Source organism: Leucoraja erinacea, chromosome 2, assembly GCF_028641065.1.
Source record: "Leucoraja erinacea ecotype New England chromosome 2, Leri_hhj_1, whole genome shotgun sequence".
Lineage (NCBI taxonomy): Eukaryota > Metazoa > Chordata > Chondrichthyes > Rajiformes > Rajidae > Leucoraja > Leucoraja erinaceus.
The window spans coordinates 101,039,678-101,057,455 of NC_073378.1; the positions used below are offsets into that span (position 1 = coordinate 101,039,678).

At 41.6% G+C, this 17,778-nt stretch overlaps 1 protein-coding gene across 1 annotated transcript in view; it reads left to right on the forward strand.

Moving 5' to 3' along the window:
- The window catches only part of LOC129713146 (thrombospondin type-1 domain-containing protein 7A-like), a 354,070-nt gene that overhangs the window by 240,299 nt on the left and 95,993 nt on the right, over positions 1–17,778 (forward strand). The gene's annotated exons all lie outside the window — the stretch shown is intronic.

A 17,778-nucleotide genomic window follows, 5' to 3' on the forward strand; every position in this document is an offset into this window, starting at 1 on the left:
GATGGTCTATTTTTACACTGTTTTCCAAATAGCTGAGGCAGACATTATATAATGAGTTTGAAAGAGACAATAGTAAGAGGACATTAAAGACTTTAAATTGCAGTGTTTGCTAATACTATGAATAGCTTATTTAAAAATAAAATATTGAAATAAGACTTAATCCAGATCCTTTAAAATAATAAGAGTATTAAAATGTGTGTCATAGAGTCATACAGAACAGAAACAGCCCATAACGCTCTTGCAAATCAAGATGTCCCATTTACACTAGTCTCCCTTGCCTGTGCTTTGCTCATATCCATTATCCATGTACCCGTGCAAATGTATTTTAAATATTGTATGGTCCCTGCCTCAAATACTTCCTCTGGCAGCTCATTTCATATACCCACCACCCTCTGTGTGAAAAAGTGATCTAAAAAAACATTTATAAGATCCCCCCTTAACCTCCTGTGCTCCAAACAATAAAGTCCTAGCCTGCCCGACTTCCCCCTATAGCTCAGTCCTGGCAATGTCATGTTAAATCCTTCTGCACTCTTTGCAACTTAATGACATTCTTCCTACAGAGTGTGACCAAAACAGAACACAATACACCAAATGGATGTTGCATAACAGTAACATATCATCCCAACCTATACTCCATACCCTTACTGATGACGTCCAATGTATCCAAAGCGTCTTGATCTACCTGTAATTACACTTTATTAATGCAATATAAATGTTGTGAAATATAAACTGTGAATGCTTCCTCATGGACTTTGAATTATGGTGCCAAAAATGGCAACGCCTGCATGTGTAATATGTGCAAAAAGAATTTCACTGTGCAGTTGCATATGTGACAAATAAAGCAGCATTGAACCATTGTAAACCTGGAATGGGTCACTTTATGCCAGTGGGTGCACAGGGAACTATTGGTAAACTACAGTGCTGCGCTTTCCTGGTTTTTACATCTACTGGTGAAAGTCAAGAGCGAGCTGATTGAAAGTCAGATGCCAGCACATCTGACATCCAACTGTGCCATTGATCTTAGCACTGGGACCAATAGTGGATTACAAATGTACCAAGCTAAGAGGCAGATGTTTGATGAAAAAGTTAAGAGCTTTTTTTTAATTCTGGTTATTCTTATATCTTTAATCTCTCTCAATTTAATACATTTCTGGGTTTTGATATTTTAGATGCATGCCAATTGTGATTAGCTTGTTGCCATGTACAAGAGAATGCAATGAAATTATTTTTTTCTCAAAGCTCAAGGAGTTAACAATATACATGATAATACAACAACAACAAATTATGAGTAAGAATATGTGACAGCATTTCCAGGAAGGGAATGTAAAGGAGGTGATTGCTTTAGGATCTGAATAGTAGTCTTCACTAAGAGCGTAGAAAAAAGTAAATGGAGTGACCAGGGTGGCAGGGATCCTTGATAATAGTTACTGCTTTCCTGATGCAACAAACCTTCAAGATGGATTGCATGGAAGCAAATAATGAGCCTGTGATGAACTGGGCTGTGGAGCTCATCCATAGAAATTTGAGAGAATCATTGTGGACATGCAAAACTTTCTCAGGTGCCAAAAAAATAAATACACTGAAGCACTTTCTTGATCACCACAGCAATATGAAGGGATCAAGTTAGTTTGCTGGTGGTATGGATGCCAAGCCATGAGGCTATCAACCTTCTCTACAGCAGCTTTGTTATGTTCACCTATACACTTGCTTAGATCAACAACCAACTATTTTGTTTAGCTGTTTAAGAAGGAACTGCAGATGCTGGAAAATCCATGTTTGCGGATGACACGAAGCTGGGGGGCAGTGTTAGCTGTGAGGAGGATGCTAGGAGGCTGCAAGGTGACTTGGATAGGCTGGGTGAGTGGGCAAATGCATGGCAGATGCAGTATAATGTGGATAAATGTGAGGTTATCCACTTTGGTGGCAAAAACAGAAAAGTAGATTATTATCTGAATGGTGGCCGATTAGGAAAGGGGGAGATGCAACGAGGGCGCTGTCCTGGGCACGGCTGCCTAGCAAGCAGCTGTCTGGCTCTTCATCTTTTTATTTTTTATTTTAGTTAGCTAAGTGTTTTGTTTGGAGGTCTAGACTTTTTTATGTGGGGGGTGGGGGAGGTAGAAACTACCTTTCAGGGTCCCTACCTGGTCGGAGAGGCAGCTTTTCTCCGGGCTGCAGCTTCGACCCGTCCTCGTGGCCTACCAGCGGGCCTGGTGCGGCGTTTCCTGTCGGGGACCGCCCAGAACCTCGGCTTCGGCAGCGGCACAGCGCTGGAGCGCTATCGCGGAGCGGGCGATGCCTTGGCCGGGTCGCCGCGCTGGAGCTCCGGTGAGCTGAAGATCGCTGAGGAAAACATCACGGAGCTGCGGGACTGTGGAGCAACCAGCTGCGGGCGGCGGTGCTGACTTTACACCGGGAGCCTGGGATCTCTAGATGAGATCGCCAGTTGTGGAGCTCCAATCTGCGCGGCCTGGTTGGCTTTGGAAGCCGCAGCCTCCAGTATGGAAGCGGCCATTCCAGGGTTCCCAAGCCGCTGAGAGGACTCTCCCGACGCCGGAGCAACATCACCCAGCGAGAACGGCCTGGAACATCGGGCCTCCGTAGAGGCAACTGTGAAGGCCTCAATAGGGTGAACTGGGGTTGGGGACTGGACTTTGTGCCTTCCCTCATAATGGGAACCACTGTGGGGGGATGTTCTTTATGTTTAAAACTCTTATTAATGTTATGTCTGTATTCCTTCTTTATGTGCTGCAAAATGGCAAGAAGCATTTCACTTCACTACACCTAGGTGTATGTGAATGTGACCAATAAAATACCTTTGATACCTTTGACCTGGGTGTCATGGTACACCAGTCATTAAAAGTAGGCATGCAGGTGCAGCAGGCAGTGAAGAAGGTGAATGGTATGTCAGCATTCATAGCAAAAGGATTTGAGTATAGGAGCAGGGAGGTTCTACTGCAGTTGTACAGGGTCTTGGTGAGACCACACCTGGAGTATTGCGTATAGTTTTGGTCTCCTAATCTGAGGAAAGACATTCTTGCCATAGAGGGAGTACAGAGAAGGTTCACCAGACTGATTCCTGGGATGTCAGGACTTTCATATGAAGAAAGACTGGATAGACTCGGTTTGTACTCGCTAGAATTTAGAAGATTGAGGGGGGATCTTATAGAAACTTACAAAATTCTTAAGGGGTTGGACAGGCTAGATGCAGGAAGATTATTCCCGATGTTGGGGAAGTCCAGAACAAGGGGTCACAGTTTAAGGATAAGGGGGAAATCTTTTAGGAACGAGATGAGAAAAACATTTTTCACACAGAGAGTGGTGAATCTCTGGAATTCTCTCACGCAGAAGGTAGTTGAGGCCAGTTCATTGGCTATATTTAAGAGGGAGTTAGATGTGGCCCTTGTGGCTAAAGGGATCAGGGGGTATGGAGAGAAGGCAGGCACAGGATACTGAGTTGGATGATCAGTCATGATCATATTGAATGACGGTGCAGGCTCGAAGGGCCGAATGGCCTACTCCTGCACCTATTTTCTATGTTTCTATGTTTCTAAAATCGAAGGTAGACAAAAATGCTGGAGAAACTCAGCGGGTGAGGAAGACTGAAGAAGGGTTTCGGCCCGAAACTTTACCTATTTCCTTCGCTCTATAGATGCTGCCTCACCTGCTGAGTTTCTCGAGCATTTTTGTCTACCTTCTTCTGCTTAGCTGATGTGACTGTTTTGATGGTCAGAAAGAATTCACCTTTATATATTGTCCTTCGTAACTTTGAATGTCCCAAAACAATTAACAGCCGATTAAGTAGTGCTCAATGTTGTAATGGAGGAAACACAACAGTCAGTTTCCAAGCATTATCCCATTAACTGTGACAAGATAATCAATCTATTTATTGATTTGGTTATGAGATAAATATTGGTTTGGACCCATAGAGAACAGATAAAGGTATCTCATCCAAAAGTTAGCAATTACTATATTCTCACAAAAGAACAATGGTACTTCAATGTCAATTATGTGCTCAATTCTCTAGAGTAGTATTGAAACCCATAGCCTTCCACCTTAACGTCAAGTGAGCTACCAACTGAACCATCAGCATCTAATTAATTTGAATTAAAACAATTAACCCATTTCATCATGAAATTCTTAAAGACCCAGAGATAATATGTTTTCAGGGTTACCTGTTGTATATTATCACCTTTATATTGCCAATTATGAACTTATAACTTTCACTGAAATCATATTTTCAGTGCCTAGTTTTTAATTGCACGTTAACTCTAATTGGTATCCCTGGAACACTTCAAATGCACTGTCTGGAGCTGTGCAATGGCTGAGGCAGACTTTTAGAAGATAGCATTCATGTTTTTTATTAATATTTGTAGCAACAGTCTGAGAATTTGTTTGTCAATGATGCATAATAGAATTTTGAATTTTGAGTTTTTCCTCTCCTCGGAGATATGTAGGTCTTTCAAATGCCAAGAAGGTGCTGTATTTTCTTGTTATTTGTGTACACTCAGCATTACTGTCATGGTCTTTCATTGCAGAAGCCAGAAGGTTAGTTAAATAGCAATGATTATGAAGCGCTACATTAATTGAATGGAACTCCTTTCAATTTATGTTATGCAGAAGGAGTCCTTGTGGAAAAAATCTAATGAGTAGAAACGTAGAAACATAGTAACATCAGAAAAGAAAAATATTTGCTGTACCTTTACTACCTCTCCCTAATTATTCTCATTTTGGCATCAGTAGCCTGCATATAGAACTGAGAAAATACAAGAATCAACTTACTTTAGACTTACATATGGCTCAGCCGTTATCTTTATTTTAACTTTTGGCTTACGAAAATTGCAGCAGATAGTTTGAATATTATAGTGCTGGATATATAGACTACAGTTTGATGCAGTGCCTCCTGGTGCAAAAGTCTCTTGTGATTCTCAAAACATATTATGTCATTAAAAAAAAAAACACTTTGCCTCTCCCGATTTAAATTCTTTAAAAATAAACTTGGAATTATTTAAGTATAAGAAACCACCTTACCCACAACTCAGCAAAATTGATATTGCTCCTTGGATACACCAACATTGTGATTATCTGGCACCATATAGATGATGGCCTATAGTAAAAGAAAACAAAATGCCGGAGGAACCCAGCAGGTCAGGCAGTATCTTATTGAGGGAATGGATCGGGACCATCCAATGCTTCAGGTCGGGTCCTTTCTTTAGGGTCAGGTCCCTTTTTTAGCCTGGAGTCTGGAAAAAGGACCTGGCCCTTTTTTTTGCTCAATATTCCAGCAATTCTGCAGTTCTTGTGTCTCCATGGCCTCTGATACTTCAGCTGTAATTCTTACGGTAAAGGTTTTAATATATCACAGAGAGTGACATTCTAACTACCCATAAATGTCATCTAAGAAACTAATAAAACTTTTAGTTTTCAAATATATTCTTATAAAGTATAACCTCATCAATTATAATAATGGGTTTTCATTTTATTTAAGTAATACATCAGGACATTTGGCCTCAGATTTCATTATAGAATATATCTGCTCCAGAATTACCCTCCACAATACATTGGTTATTTTTCTGAAAAAGATCACAAGATTATTACAATCTTCTTTTTTGAAGATTCTTGAGTTGTACTTTAGCAATTAATATTTCTAAAAAAGGACACAAAATGCTGATGCACAATGGGTCAGGCAGCATTTCTGGAGAAACATCGAAACATAGAAACATAGAAAATAGGTGCAGGAGTAGGCCATTCGGCCCTTCGAGCCTGCACCGCCATTCAATATGATCATGGATGATCATCCAACTCAGTATCCCGTGCCTGCCTTCTCTCCATACCCTCTGATCCCCTTAACCACAAGGGCCACATCTAACTCCCTCTTAAATATAGCCAATGAACTGGCCTCAACTACCCTCTGTGGCAGAGAATTCCAGAGATTCACCACTATCTGTGTGAAAAAAGTTTTCCTCATCTCGGTCCTAAAAGATTTCCCCCTTATCCTTAAACTGTGACCCCTTGTTCTGGACATCCCCAACATCTGGAACAATCTTCCTACATCTAGCCTGTCCAACCCCTTAAGAATTTTGTAAGTTTCTATAAGATCCCCTCTCAATCTCCTAAATTCTAGAGAGTATAAACAAAGTCTATCCAGTCTTTCTTCATAAGAGAATCCTGACATCCCAGGAATCAGTCTGGTGAACCTTCTCTGCACTCCCTCTATGGCAATAATGTCCTTCCTCAGATTTGGAGACCAAAACTGTACGCAATACTCCAGGTGTGGTCTCACCAAGATCCTGTACAACTGCAGTAGAACCTCCCTGCTCCTATACTCAATCGATAGGTGATGTTTCTGGTTTGGTTTCAAAGATGCATAGGTGCAGGAGTAGGCCATTGTGTCCTTTGAGCCAGCACCACCATTCAATGTGATCATGGTTGATCATCCACAATCAGTACCCTGGTCCTGCCTTCTCCCCATACCCCTTGATTCTGCTAGCCCTCGGAGTTCTATCTAATTCTCTTTTGAATGCATCCAGTGAACCGGCCTCCACTGCCTTCTGAGGCAGAGAATTCCACAAATTCACAACTCTATGTGTGAAAACGTTTTTCCCCATTCCAGATCTAAATGGCCTGCCCCTTATTCTTAAACTATGGCCCCTGGTTCTGGACTCCCCCAACATCGGGAACATGTTTCCTGCATCTAGCGTGTCCAATCCCTTAATAATTTTACATGTTTCTATAAGATATCCTCTCATCCTTCTAAATTCCAGTGAATAGAAGCCCAGTCGCTCCATTCTTTCATCACGTTACAGTCCTGCCATCCTAGGAATTAACCTTGTGAACCTACGCTGCACTCCCTCAACAGCAAGTATGTCCTTCCTCAAATTAGGAAACCAAAACTGCACACAATACTCCAGGTGTGGTCTCACCAGGGCCCTGTACAACTGCAGAAGGACCTCTGTGCTCCTCTACTCAACTCCTCTCATTATGAAGGCCAACATGGCATTAACTTTCTTCACTGTCTGCTGTACCTGCATGCTTAATTTCAGTGACTGATGTACAAGGACACCAGGTCTTGTTGTACTTCCCCTTTTCCTAACCTGACACCAGATAAAATCTACCTTCCTGTTCTTGCCACCAAAGTGGACAACCTCCCATTTATCCACATTATACCGCATCTGCCATGCATCTGCCCACTCACCCAACCTGTCCAAATCACCCTGCATTCTCATTGCATCCTCTTCACAGTTCACACTTCTACCCAGCTTTGTCATCTTTGTGTCAAATTTGCTAATGTTACTTTTAATTCCTTCATCTAAATCATTAATGTATATTATATATAGCTGCGGTTCCAGCACCGAGCCTTGCGGCACCCCACTAGTCACTGCCTACCATTCTGAAAGGAACCCGTTAATCCCTACTCTTTGTTTCCTGTCTGCCAACCAATTTTCTATCCATGTCAATACCCTATCCCCAATACTATGTGCTCTAATTTTGCCCACTTATCTCCTGTGTGGGACCTTATCAAAGGCTTTCTGAAAGTCCATGTACACTACATCCACTGGCTCTCCCTTGTCCATTTTAAAGTTTCAACCTGAAACTTTGCTTATCTTCGTTCTCCAGAGATGCTACCTAAGCTGATGAGTTACTCCAGCACTCTGTTCTTTTTGGTAAACCAGCATCTACAGTTCCTTATGTCTAAATCTTTCTGAAAAATTGTGTTAGACTACGGAAGATAGCAGACTGGCTACGCTAGTATAGAAACATTTTATACCTGTTTAACTCTTACTGTTTAACTGTTAACTCTAGTTTAAATTATTCTGCCAAATATGTAAGTTATAAAAAATATTCATAAATAATAGAGCACCTTTCCCATCCACAGAATATCCCAAAGCACAATTAAATAAAAATACTATTGTAAGCTTATGTCAACTTTACCAACATTAATATACTCCAAACTGCAGAATAATAATTTAAGTGCATGTGTAGACTTTATAAATTTCAATTATTGACAAATGCATTGGTAGTAAAGAGTCAATATGTACATGGATATCTTTCCCAGATGTTATTTAATACCAATTCAATGAGATTCAGTGGCAATTTGTTTTTTAATTGATGTTGTTTTATTCAAACAGTAATTTGTGTTGTGAGATTGTTGCTTTATCAAATCTAAAATGTACAGTGGTATGTCAATATTTCCAACAATTTAACTAGATGACCCTTTTCTCTCTCCACACTCAGTTTTAGTTCACTTGGATCAATCTTCTATGATCATGGAATGAAAATTGATTTTTCTTCCTGTGGGAGTTCTTGCTTGTCATCAAATGCACTTTGTTTGTGCTAAGATGATACTTGATTAAACTGATTTTTTTTAAAGTGGGCTTTTCTTCACATTTAATCAATAATCCTTTGTCCCTTGGTATAGCTTTTTTGGCAAATAAAATACAAAGAATCCTTGGGTTATAATTTTCCTTAAACAAATTGCTATTTTTATCATGCAATGTTTACATATTATCTGGAAAAATCTTAACTTTTAGAACATTATTTTTAAAATGAAATTCTCTAATAAAATGTAGTGTAGATAACTTGTTGACATATTTTGAATTGGTTTCTATTGTGGGAATCAAAGTGGCATTGAAAGATGACATGGATAAGTTCAGGGTAGACACAAGGTGCTGGAGTAACTCAGCGGAACAGGCAGTATCTCAGTATACGTTTCAGGTCGAGACCCTTTTTCAGACTGATCTGACTACCGATGAACTATGAACTAAGACTACCAATAAGTCTGAAGATGGGTCTCGACCCGAAACATCACCTATTCCTTCTCTCCAGAGATGCTGCCTGTCCAGCATTTTGTGTCTACCTTCGATTTAAACCAGCATCAGCAGTTCTTTGCTTCACAAGGATAAGTTCAGTACTGAGGAGCACAGACTCGGGCTTTTTCTGAAGCTCTAACATAGTTCTTAACAACATTGAGCACAAACAAACTTGTCTCAGTAGGCAAAGAGTAATCAGAGAGAATATTGTGTCCAGCAAATTAGCTATGGGAATATCAATGGGAAGTTAGCAGTTCATTAGTTTAATGAGAGATGTGTCAGAAAGGTGGTCAAAATGTTGATTAAATGGCAAAAACACATGCATAAAAAGTAAGTCCTAATGTGTAGAATAAGAAAATATAAGTATAGCAACAGAAATGCTCACATTTCTGGGGATCTGGGGTTTGGCTCTATGTGTGGAGTTTTCTCGTTCTCCCTGTATTCATACGGCTTTACAACAGGTTCTCTAGTTTCCTCCCACATCCCATGGATGTGTGGTAGGTTGTAAATTGTGTGGTAGCTGTTGTAAATTGCCCATTAGTGTGCATAAATGGCAAAAAATCAAAAAGTGACAGGCTCGTGAGAGGTAACACGCTGCAGAACATAAAAGAGGACTAAGTGCGCTGCTTTAATGCATCGTGTTCAACTGAAAATACATTTGTACTTACTATGAGAAACTTCAAAATTGAATTAGCTGGTAAAATATCACAGTTAGTGCATTCATTTTTGGAAAGCTGAAAAGAACTTGCATTACTTGGTTAGAAACAAGTGCATTATGATTGCGTTTCTGCAGCCTAATATTAGATGGTACGAATGAGGTGTCAATATTATATACCTGTGTATATGACACTATGAAATGGTTTTAAAATGAAAATTGTAATTGAGAGGAAATCATTATCAAGGTGAAGGAAGTTAATGTATAATGTAAATATCATCTCGTGCCATGCAGAGGAGATTAATTGCTACTGGGTATTTAAAGATATTAGCAGTCCTGAATGTGGAATATGAGGCGCTGTACCAGTTTGCATGTAGCCTCACTCTAGCATTGGAGGAGGTCATGGACAGAAAAGTTGGTATGGGACCAGCACCTCATATTCCACGTTGGGAGCTTGGTTTGATGGTGCCCGACCCACTAAGTTCCTCGAGCACTTTGTGTTTTGATCAAGATTCCAACATCTGCAATTCCTTATGTCTCCATCAGGATCATGTTATTGCTCTTGCAGAAGAGAGGGGACTTCCCATGTTCCATATCTCTCTTTCTGTAGGATGGACCTATGCTCAGGCCTGCCACCTTTCAATGAATGCATTTGCCAATGTCCACCATCCACCATCTTCATTACAGGACTGCTTGCTGCTCAAATGCAGCATCCATTTTCTCCCAAGAAACTGCAATCTGTTTTAGTTGTTTTCATCCCAGTGCCAAATTAGAGCAATGATCTTCTCACAGATGGCACTTTGCTGATTAATGAGCATTCAAGCTGTTCCCTGATGGCATATCACTCTGGTCCTGCAGAGGCTCGAGCATCTCTGCTTGGTAGAGAACTGACCTCTGTAGACCATCGCCAAACCCTGGCAGAGGTGTACGTGACATGTCATACTCTCCTAACTCAGCCAAGCTTCTTATCAGGGGTGGGCAGCAGAAAGAGTCACTGCCTCACAGTGCCAAAGTCCCAGGTTCGATCCTGACCTCAGGAGCTGTCTGTGCGGAGTTTGCATATTCTCCCTGTGACCGTGTGAGTTTCCTCTGGGTACTGCGCTTTTCTCCCACATCCCAAAGATGTGCAGGTTTGTAGGTAAATTGGCCTCTGTAAGTTGCTTCTCCTGAGTGGGGAGTGGTTTGAAAAGTGAGATAACTCAGAGCTAGTATGAACAGGAGAACGATGGCCATTGTGGGCTCAGTGGACCGAAGGGCCTGTTTCCATGAAGTATCTTTCAACCAACCAATCCATCAATCAAAGTGTTGAATTTTGAGAGGCAAGCTTGACAACTCTCTAGCCTTTATGTTGTTTATCCATATCAGCCTTATCTTGCGACCATTCTATTTGTGGTCTTCATTTGAATCCCTTGGGACAGTGCATGTTGGACATCCTGCTGAGTAATCAATCCAGGTTTCGACCATGCCTCGGACTGAAGCCAACTAATGGTATCTCTCCAAGTGACCTGTGCCCCTCTAACTGCTCATCACTTGCATCATTAATCGTTGAAATGGCACTGTGGGGTTTCAGATGCAACAAAACACTCTTCATTGTCATCACATTGTCCCTCTTCTCCTGGTCATCTTCCACTGCCTCTTTTGATTCTTCTTGATCCATGATTTTCCTATTCCTCCTGCCATGTGTCCTCATTTTTTACTTAGGAGGTAGGTGGAGCCCTCTACAGCCACTCAGCAACCACAAAAACAGAAGATAGTTTTAGCCAATTTCTTGCTATTTACAGGGGTCTAAATTAATGTTTAGATGACCAAAAATAGATTCAATCTATTTCCTTTTCTTTTATAACTTTTGCACACTGATAACCAATTCCTGCTTCTAACTCTTGACACGTCGTTGTATATAACAAGACAAGGACAAATCCTGAGACTTTCTAAGATTTCCTAGAAATTCTAGGAAATCGCAGAGTTGTAGATGTAGCCTAGTCCATAATACAGACCAGACTCTCCACCATTAACTCTATCTACACCTCGTGTTGCCTCACAAAGGCAGCCAACATAATCAAAGACATGTCCCACCCCAATCATTCCTCCTCCTTCTGCTCCCGTTGAGCAAAAGGTACGGAAGCTTGAAAGTATGTAGTGCCGGACTCAGGAACAGCTTCTCCTCTGTTATCAGGCTTCTGAATGTTCCTTCCATAAGTTCAAGTTCAAGTTTATTGTCATGTGTCCCTGATAGGACAATGAAATTCTTGCTTTACTTCAGCACACAGAACATAATAGGCATTGACTACAAAACACATAAATAAATAAACTGATAAAGTGCAAATAACAAATAATGGGTTAATAATGTTCAGAGTTCAGAGTTTTGGCCGAGCCAGGTTTAATAGCCTGATGGCTGTAGGAAAGTAGCTATTCCTGAACCTGGTCATTGCAGTCTTCAGGCTCCTGTACCTTCTACCTGAAGGTAGCAGGGAGATGAGTGTGTGGCCAAGATGGTGTGGGTCTTTGATGATACTGCCAGCCTTTTTGAGGCAGCGACTTTGATAAATCCCCTCGATGGAAGGGAGGTCAGAGCCGATGATGGACTGGGCAGTGTTTACTACTTTTTGTAGTCTCTTCCTCTCCAGGGCACTCAAATTGCCGAACCAAGCCACGATGCAACCGGTCAGCATGCTCTCTACTGTGCACCTGTAGAAGTTAGAGAGAGTCCTCCTTGACAAACCGACTCTCCATAATCTTCTCAGGAAGTAGAGGCGCTGATGTGCTTTATTGATAATTGCATCAGTGTTCTCGAACCAGGAAAGATCATCAGAGATGTGCACGCCCAGGAATTTGAAGCTCTTGACCCTTTCAACCATTGACCCGTTGATATAAACGGGACTGTGGGTCCCCATCCTACTCCTTCCAAAGTCCACAATCAGTTCCTTGGTTTTGCTGGTGTTGAGGGCCAGGTTATTGTGCTGGCACCATATGGACAGTTGCTTGATCTCTCTTCTATACTCTGACTCATCCCCATCAGTGATACGTCGCACAACAGTGGTGTCGTCAGCGAACTTAATGATGGAGTTCGCACTGTGATTGGCTACACAATCATGAGTATAGAGTGAGTACAGCAGGGGGCTGAGCACACAGACTTGAGGTGCTCCCGTGCTGATTGTTATCAAGTCTGACACATTACCACCAATACGAGCAGACTGTGGTTTGTGGATGAGGAAGTCAAGGATCCAATTGCAGAGAGATGCACAGAGACCCAGTTCTGCGAGTTTGGTAATCAGCTTGGAGGGGATGATAGTATTAAATGCCGAGCTGTAATCCATGAATAACAGCCTGACATATGAGTTTTTGTTGTCCAAGTGGTCCAGAGTGGAGTGGAGAGCCAGCGAGATCGCATCCACCGTTGATCTGTTGTGGCGGTAAGCGAACTGCAGTGGGTCCAGGTTTTTGTCGAGGTAGGAGTTGATTTTCGCCATGATCAACCTCTCAAATCACTTCATCACCACAGGCGTTAGTGCCACAGGTCGATAGTCATTGAGGCACGTCACCTTACTTTTCTTGGGCACTGGTATAATTGATGCCCTTTTGAGGCAGGTGGGAACCTCAGACCTCAGTAGTGACAGGTTGAAAATGTCCGTAAAAACTCCAGCTAGTTGGTCCGCACAGGTTTTTAGAACATGACCGGATATACCATCAGGTGCTTTTCGGGGGTTCACCCCTCTGAAGGATTTCCTGACGTCGGCCTCTGTGACTGAGACTGAAATACCATCACAGCGAATGGGGGCTCGGGAAGGCACATCAGTATTCTCCCTTTCAAAACGTGCGTAAAACGCATTGAGCTCGTCAGGGAGTGATGTTTCGCCGACATTCGAACGACCTCCTGGTTTCCCCTTGTAGGAGGTGATGGCATTCAAGCCCTGCCACAGCTGCCGAACATCTGTCTCATCCTCCAGCTTGGAGCAGAAGTCCCTTTTGGCCTTTTTGATGGCCTTACCAAGGTCGTATCTGGACTTCTTGTAGACCACTGTATCATCAGACATGAATGCCTGGTGTCTGGTCTTCAGAAGAGTGCGGATCTCAAAGTTCATCCAAGGTTTCTGATTGGGAAACACTCAGAAGGTTTTGATGGGGATGCAGTCCTCCACACATTTCTTAATGAAGTCTGTAACGACTGTGGCGTATTTGTTCAAGTCCGTTGCCGAGTCCTTGAACATTTCCCAGTCTACAGACTCCAAACCGTCCTGGAGTTGTTCCTCTGCCCCCCCCCCCCCCCCTCCCACGACCAGCTCTGTACTGTCCTCACCTCCGGGGGTGCGCTCTTTAATTGCTGCCCATAAATTCGAGTACTGAGCAATTCAGTTTTACCCCATTGCGGACATTGGATTTTGTCTATGGAACTGATGCACTATAATGCTGAGAACTATATTTTGTACTCTGTAGCCTCTCCTTTGCTTCTTCATCTTGCGTATGGCGTGCACAGCCTAAACATGTAGGACAACTTGTTCTACTTGAACTTATTTGATTGTACACGGCAGGTTGATTGTATTCATTGAAACATGTGGACCATGTGAATGTTGCAATTTCCCACCCGCCCCCCTTTGCTCTATTCTACTTGAGTTTGACGATTGTATTTATGTGTAGTATTATCTGATCTGTTTGGGTCGCATCCAGAGCAAAGCTTTTTATTGTACCTCGGTACACATGATAATAGTAAACCCAAATCTTTCAGTCCATGCCAGGATAAAGGATATGTGAAACATGTCAACGCTGTAGAACATCTGATCATAATGCAGAGCTAGTTCAAGTTACCAGCTTCCTTGGTGTCACTCTTTGAATCCCAGATGAGTGGCAAGCTCCCTGAAAGTGGCAACATAAGTAGATAGAATGACAAGAAGGCATACTGTACACTTGCTTTCATCGGTCAGGGCATTGAGTATAAAAGTCAGAAAGTCATACTGCATCTTTGTAGGATTTTGGTTAGGCCGCATTTGGAATATTCTGTACAGTTCTTGTCACCCCATTATGTTAAGAATTTGGAGGCTTTGGAGAGAGTGCAGAAGAGGTGTACCAGCATGCTGACTGGATAAGATGGTATTAGATATAAGAAGTTGGACTAGAAGGCATAATTTTAAGGTAAGAGGGACAGGGAGTGATGGGTGCTTGTAACGAGCTGCCAGGGATCAGGCAGATACAGCAGTGGCATTTAAGAGGCTTTTGGATAGGCACATGAATATGCCAGGGATGGCGCGATATGGATCAAGTGCACAAAGAAAAGCTCAGTTCAACTTGACATCAAGTTCAGCATGGACATTGTGGGCCAAATAATCTGTTCATGTGCTGTTTTAAGTTCTAAAAATCGCTATTCAGGGGAGCCTGTGACTTGGGCCAACTCAACTCTATTTTTGCTGTGGAAACATCATGTTTGCACATCTGAAAGATTGTTCCTGTTGTTTTCAATCAAAGCTGGAAACTTGTAAATTGCCGCTTGCTGGCTTCATTTGAAGCAATGTAGCTCTCAGCTTCAACCATATCGTATTTCCTTTAATAGACACCAAATGCTGGAGTAACTCAGTGGGTCAGGCAGCATCTCTGGAGAAAAGGAATAGATGACGTTTCGAGTCGAGATCCTTCTTCTGACAGTCTGTTATTTCCTTTGATTTACTTGTAGTTCAAGTGCTTTAATTGAGTTTGTGTGCATCACAATCAAGTTAAGGGAAGTTAATTTTGTAGCCTCATTTGTTGAATATTTTGAGAACATATAGGCCTTTGACCTCTGACTTTACATTTAAGGATTACAGAAAAATTGGGACATTTTTTAGTGAGCCCTTTCATGGAACTTATTCCAAATCACATTTTGGATTTCCTAAAGTTTGTAAAAATTCTTTCAGAAAGGAAACGTCCATTGTTTTATTCGGATAAACATTAGGCTGCCTGCTAATTGTTGAAATATCCTAATCAAAATGTGTTTCCTTCCTTTTATTTTCCTATATAGAATATTTCTCTGACAGAGATCGATGTAATGATTTATAATAATAGATCTCAATTGCAAAAATACTCATCACGAATATTTCTTTTGACACAATAATCAGTTTTTGTCTCTCGCAATGTAGTTAAAATCCTTATTATTTAAGGAGTGTTTTACATTTTATGTTGAATGTTAAACTAGATTTATTCATTCCAAAGATTCATAGGGACGATGGCAATCTGTCTGTTATTCCCCTCTCTGTTTGTGACCAAAGCTTTTAAAAGAGAACGAGTCAATGATCTGTGCCTAGGGCTTTTGATTTTAACTTCACTTTACAAGGAACGACTTAATCAGTATTCATTGCCCAGCACCTCTTCAGAGAGAGACTTACATTAATGTAGAATTTGTTATATATCTCAAGATATCCCAAAGCATTTTACAGTCAGTGACTTTGATGTGTAGCCATTGCTTTAATTAGAACACGGAAGCTGGGGCAAGAAAGGCAAGGGTGTGGGGAAAACAGAATCAGCACTGCAATACTGCCACTGGATTGTTATTGTCTAATGGGACCATGTACCACAAAACTGCAATAGACTCAGGTATATTAATGAGTAGAACTATACTTCCCTCTGTCTCACAACAGTATAAATTAATTTGAATTCAGCCATTTTACACCATATTCTTGTTGAAGAGGCATGGCAATAAATGACAGTAAACAATTCAATCTAGTTTAGTTTAGTTTAGAGATACAGCACAGAAACAAGCCCTTTGGCTCACCGAGTTCGTACCGAACAGCGATCCCCGCACACTAACACTATCCTACACACACTAGGGACAAATTACAATTAGACCAAGCCAATTAACATACAAACCTGTAGATCTTTGGAGTGCGGGAGGAAACCGGAGATCCTGAAGAAAACCCTCGCAGATCACAGGGGGAACATACAAATTCCATACAGACAAGCACCCATAGTCAGGATTCAACCCGGGTCCCGGACGATCTAAGACAGCAACTCTACCGCTACGCCATCGTGCCGCCCACAGTCTGCACCATCAATTTTCCAAAACCTCAAGTGATATGTTTTATTTTCTGTCGATTAATGGCAAGATCAGCATTTATAGACCATCCCTAATTACCTTTGATAAGTTGTGTGTTTAAAATGCTGTTGCCCTTCAGGTATAGGTAGCCCACAATGCTTGCTCTTGGGTAGGGAGTTCTAGGAATTAAACTCTGTGCCATTAAAAAGTGTTCAGTCTCCAAATCAGGATGATGTGTGATTTGGAGGGGAACTGTGGGATGTGGTGTTCTTGAAGATAGAGGGTGCAGATTTGAGTGATATTGCCAAGAGTGTTGACTCGGGAGCAGAACATGAATGCAGCAATGCAGCAAATAAATATACAATAAATAATAATACAATAAATTATCATTAATACAAGATAACCAGATCATAACAGCACAAGTTGAAGTACATGATGCAACCAAATCAAACACCATAGCAGACCGTTGCTGAGGGTTGTGGTAGCTGATAGTTGCTGGGAAGAAGCTGTCCTTGATGGTCACAGTTCTCAAGCTCATGTACCTTTTTCCCAATGGTAATAGTGAGATGAGAGCATGGCCAGGTTGGTGGATCTTTAATGATATCAACTGCCTTTTGGAAGCAACGCTTCCTGAAAATCCCTTCAATGGTGGGGTGGACAATATCTGTGATGGACTGGGCAATGTCCACCACTTTCTGCAGCCACCATCATTCCTGGGCATTCGAGTCACTGAACCAGGCCGTGCTGCAACCAGTCAGCGTGCTCTCCATGGTACACCTGTAGAAATTCTAATTTCTAAGTAGCCTGCGTGAGTAAATGTAGTACGTTTAATAAATGGTGCACACAATAATTATTAATATGCGCCATTAAGGATAAGACAAATCAAACTAACACTTATGTTCCGTGCTGAGGTAGTATTTGTTGAGCTTCTGCTCTCCACGTCATTAAGATCCAAAGACCTTAAAGTAGCATAGGTAATTCTAATTTCTGAGGGAGAAAGGACAGAGAAGCCTGGGCAGTTACAAAGTAAATGTGACACTGTACATTCTCCCTTTAATAAATGGTGCACAGGCAAACATAGCAGTTGATAATAAGCTGGATTAACTTCATGGTGGGCTTGCGCACGTGTTTTCCCCATGGCTTCACAATGGAGATTGAACCAGCCTTCCCGGTGATGAAAAATCACAACTAACACTGTGTAGGTGGATCAATGCCGCTCCGTGCTGGATAATACGGAGGTAGTATTTGTTGAGCTTCTGCTGTTGGAATAACTTAAGTCACACATAGTGATTAAGATCCAAAGACTTTATTAACGTTACAGC